The following is a 5377-nucleotide window of genomic DNA, read 5'->3' on the forward strand; positions in this document are numbered from 1 at the left end:
GGCGCATCCTCAGCGCACAAAGTCCTCAATCGGACCAGCACACTGCAGATGGCCACCGCGCTTCGCACCGGGCCCGCGAGGACCTACTTTGGCCGCAAGGCGCCGCGAGCAGGGGGCGCCGGCGCGCAGCTGCGCCGCCTGCCGCGTCCGTCGGCCGGCGCGCCTGCCACCGGCCGCCCCCACCAGCCGGCTGTAGCGCGTGCGCCCACGCACCGCGCTGCCAGCACGCCGGGCGGCCCCCCCTCACCGGCCGGGGACGGTCCCACCCAGCCACCGCCGCGTATCGCCTCACACCCAGATCCCCTTTCACGTTCGTGGGCATGGTGGTTCCCCTTTCACGTTCGTGGGCATGGTGGGTATCCCTGAAACAACCGGTTAATAGCTCGACCGATCGTCGCCAACACTGATTCACCTCTAGCGAGAACAACCGCACCACAACGGGTTACCGGTTGTTCATTTGCGTAACGTCACCAGCAAACGTACACGTCCATCGCCATTTGCAACGAGTATTGCATGCCTGTGTCAGGTGTCACAACACACTACGTCTGCCCACATAGACGCAACAACATGTGCACGCCTAGAGAACACGTGGAAGGTAGACCCCGTACGTATGCGGTGTCCATTGCGCGAACGACTGTCAGCCCGCCTCTGCAGCATGTCGCAGATGTGGAACGCGGTGCAACATGCTATCACGGTGTGTGAGAAGAGACGACTACGTCCGAATACACGCTCCACTACATCAACAGACTGCTCATGCTGATCGCCATCCAGGGCGTCCGTTCCTCCCACACGTCTGTATGGCGTACCACACTGCAATCCAGCTCTTATAGGGAGACGACACGTAGCTGCGTGCACAATATTTGGACTGTATGGTCCGCCGTTGCTAGGCGCTGTCGTCATACGGTCACATGGGCCACGATGTATCATTCAGTACATACGGAGCAATGTGCAGTACAGTTTGTGGGTTTTGCGTACATCGGCGGACAGGTGACAGGCCGTACCACAACGTAGGCTGAGTACGTCGGCATGCGAAGGGCATTGAACATGCAAACTTCTCACCGACCAGCTTGCGAAGGCAGGGGGGAAGGGGGGGGGGCATGTACGTCCTGCTGCTATCCACACTACAGTGTATAGCAGGAGCATGTGGAAAGTCAGCAACACCTGCAAGGTGTTTAACATGACGCGATACACAGGGGACCGGGCAGTGCGAGTAGCGAACTATATTGCGAGGGTTGCGGTTAGGCAACACTACACTACTTTAACGGGTTGCATAACAATTACAGAGCAGGTTCAGCGACAACGTGCGTCAGGTTAAGGCGCAATATAGTTTAGGTTACGGCGCACTTTAGGTTAGGTTAAGGCACATTATAGGTTAGGTTAAGGCACAACATGGGTTACGTTAAGGCACAACATGGGTTACGTTAAGGCACAACATGGGTTAGGTTAAGGCACAACATGGGTTAGGTTAAGGCACAACATGGGTTAGGTTAAGGCACAACATGGGTTAGGTTAAGGCACAACATGGGTTAGGTTAAGGCACAACATGGGTTAGGTTAAGGCACAACATGGGTTAGGTTAAGGCACAACATGGGTTAGGTTAAGGCACAACATGGGTTAGGTTAAGGCACAACATGGGTTAGGTTAAGGCACAACATGGGTTAGGTTAAGGCACAACATGGGTTAGGTTAAGGCACAACATGGGTTAGGTTAAGGCACAACATGGGTTAGGTTAAGGCACAACATGGGTTAGGTTAAGGCACAACATGGGTTAGGTTAAGGCACAACATGGGTTAGGTTAAGGCACAACATGGGTTAGGTTAAGGCACAACATGGGTTAGGTTAAGGCACAACATGGGTTAGGTTAAGGCACAACATGGGTTAGGTTAAGGCACAACATGGGTTAGGTTAAGGCACAACATGGGTTAGGTTAAGGCACAACATGGGTTAGGTTAAGGCACAACATGGGTTAGGTTAAGGCACAACATGGGTTAGGTTAAGGCACAACATGGGTTAGGTTAAGGCACAACATGGGTTAGGTTAAGGCACAACATGGGTTAGGTTAAGGCACAACATGGGTTAGGTTAAGGCACAACATGGGTTAGGTTAAGGCACAACATGGGTTAGGTTAAGGCACAACATGGGTTAGGTTAAGGCACAACATGGGTTAGGTTAAGGCACAACATGGGTTAGGTTAAGGCACAACATGGGTTAGGTTAAGGCACAACATGGGTTAGGTTAAGGCACAACATGGGTTAGGTTAAGGCACAACATGGGTTAGGTTAAGGCACACCATGGGTTAGGTTAAGGCACACCATGGGTTAGGTTAAGGCACAACATGGGTTAGGTTAAGGCACAACATGGGTTAGGTTAAGGCACAACATGGGTTAGGTTAAGGCACAACATGGGTTAGGTTAAGGCACAACATGGGTTAGGTTAAGGCACAACGTAGGTTAGGTTAAGGCACAACGTGGGTTAGGTTAAGGCACAACGTGGGTTTAGGTTAAGGCACAACGTGGGTTAGGTTAAGGCACAACGTGGGTTAGGTTAAGGCACAACATGGGTTAGGTTAAGGCACAACATGGGTTAGGTTAAGGCACACCATGGGTTAGGTTAAGGCACAACATGGGTTAGGTTAAGGCACAACATGGGTTAGGTTAAGGCACAACATGGGTTAGGTTAAGGCACAACATGGGTTAGGTTAAGGCACAACATGGGTTAGGTTAAGGCACAACATGGGTTAGGTTAAGGCACAACATGGGTTAGGTTAAGGCACAACGTAGGTTAGGTTAAGGCACAACGTGGGTTAGGTTAAGGCACAACATGGGTTAGGTTAAGGCACAACATGGGTTAGGTTAAGGCACAACATGGGTTAGGTTAAGGCACAACATGGGTTAGGTTAAGGCACAACATGGGTTAGGTTAAGGCACAACATGGGTTACGTTACGGCACAACATGGGTTACGTTACGGCACAACATGGGTTACGTTACGGCACAACATGGGTTACGTTACGGCACAACATGGGTTACGTTACGGCACAACATGGGTTACGTTACGGCACAACATGGGTTACGTTACGGCACAACATGGGTTACGTTACGGCACAAATTAGGTTAGGTTACGGCACAAATTAGGTTAGGTTAAGGCACAAATTAGGTTAGGTTAAGGCACAAATTAGGTTAGGTTAAGGCACAAATTAGGTTAGGTTAAGGCACAAATTAGGTTAGGTTAAGGCACAAATTAGGTTAGGTTAAGGCACAAATTAGGTTAGGTTAAGGCACAAATTAGGTTAGGTTAAGGCACGATATAGGTTAGGTTAAGGCACGATATAGGTTAGGTTAAGGCACGATATAGGTTAGGTTAAGGCACGATATAGGTTAGGTTAAGGCACGATATAGGTTAGGTTAAGGCACGATATAGGTTAGGTTAAGGCACGATATAGGTTAGGTTAAGGCACGATATAGGTTAGGTTAAGGTACGATATAGGTTAGGTTAAGGTACGATATAGGTTAGGTTAAGGTACGATATAGGTTAGGTTAAGGTACGATATAGGTTAGGTTAAGGTACGATATAGGTTAGGTTAAGGTACGATATAGGTTAGGTTAAGGTACGATATAGGTTAGGTTAAGGTACGATATAGGTTAGGTTAAGGTACGATATAGGTTAGGTTAAGGTACGATATAGCGTAGGTTCAGATACACATTGTTGTAGGGAAAGGTGTATTGGGGGGGGGGGCGGCAGGTTCGTTGATAGTGATTATCGTAATTGGATGCCTGCGGTATTATCCGATTTGTCACGTCAGGATGCACTTTTGGCTCATGACAGGCGGCGCTCCGATTCCATGGTTGTGGCAGATCTGTGTCTTTCATTCCTGCCATTGTTTGTGTGCTGTGACAGGAGGCAGTATTGTGATGTTGGGTGCACCACTGTGTAGGACATGTGTGGGTGTTCGTGGCTTAGCTGAGCAATGTGCGGATGTCGGAAGGGTGGGATATTGTGTTTTCTGGGTGGACCTCCCGGTCTGGTAATGATAGTGTGGATTGTGTCATGTGGCGGAGAGGATGCACTGGATGTTCTTCCATGCTGGTGGTTAGATATTGTGTGTGATAAGAGAGTAGTGTGTGATAAGAGTGTCTGGCTGACGTGTGGTTCTCATTGTGTGCAGAGTCTTTCAGCATGTATAGGGACGGTTGTATATATTATCTGTATTCTGATGGCTCTGCATCTATTACTAATCAGTGCCGTGTATACGGTTACTCTAGTTCCAGTCGAAACTGTTCTATCTCTGTACATTAGTGACACTGCGGCTCCACTATGTTGCCGCCCCTGTCGGCCGTTTCCCCCAGTGTATGGCTAATGATTATCAGCAATCAGTCTATTAGTCAATACCGGTAGTGTGACGACGTCAAATGTCCGGGATGGGGGAAGCTACACCCTTCCCGTGGGTCAGGGCCTAGAAAGACTCTTCCCACGCAGGAGACTCGGACTGTCGTTACTCTTCCGAGACATATATGTGCCCAGCGTTTTTTTGCGGCTGCGAGTGCAACGCCAGGAGGCTCGGACTGTCGTTACTCTTCCGAGATATATATTTGCCCAGCGTTTTTTGCGACTGCGAGTGCAACGCCCACGGGTGCCGACATGGATGGGGCGCTTCCTAGCTGATGGCTCAGCATGAGAATCCGTACAGTGAGCAATGCGATCGCGTCTGTAGCTTGTACGTGGTACAGCTCGCAGCTCATGAATAGGGACAGCGGGAATGTCGCATATTGGAAATATCTCTTCATGAAACGCATGTTATAGGTGTGAATTGCACCTTACGAGTGCGGGAAACGTCCGCCGTTCATCCGCTGGCGATGCGAGTTGGGCGGTTGGGGTGGGGCACGAACGGGTGCAGGTGGTGTGATTGCCGGTCCACGACTTCGTGCGGCAGAGGCACTGGCGTATGGGTGCTGTGGTCGACAGAGGCTGCATGCTTTGTGGGTGGCGTCGAAAGATGGGCACTGTGGGCCCATCGATGTCTTAGTCGGCTTGGCGTCCCATAGATGGCGGTATCGTCGTTGCAGGAGCTCATGCTGAGGGAGACCTACAGATGGCGGTATGTTTTGTGGTGCGCTCGACATGGCGGACGTAGTGTTGTCCGATTCGCATAGATGGCGATACTGTTTTGCCAGCATGGTTGGCGTAGTTCCGTCGGATCCCTGTAGATGGAGGTGTCGAATGTTTACTGTGGACATTCATGTCGTCGGCACGAGAGGGCGCGCGCGCCAGTCCCACCACAATCGCTCTATTTCCTAATACCTCGACCCTCCCCCCTACGGACTTATCACCACCCACACTAGCCGCCCCGGGGACTTGCCAACGACACACCCTATCCCAAGT

This window comes from Schistocerca serialis, unplaced genomic scaffold (assembly GCF_023864345.2).
Source record: "Schistocerca serialis cubense isolate TAMUIC-IGC-003099 unplaced genomic scaffold, iqSchSeri2.2 HiC_scaffold_1083, whole genome shotgun sequence".
Lineage (NCBI taxonomy): Eukaryota > Metazoa > Arthropoda > Insecta > Orthoptera > Acrididae > Schistocerca > Schistocerca serialis.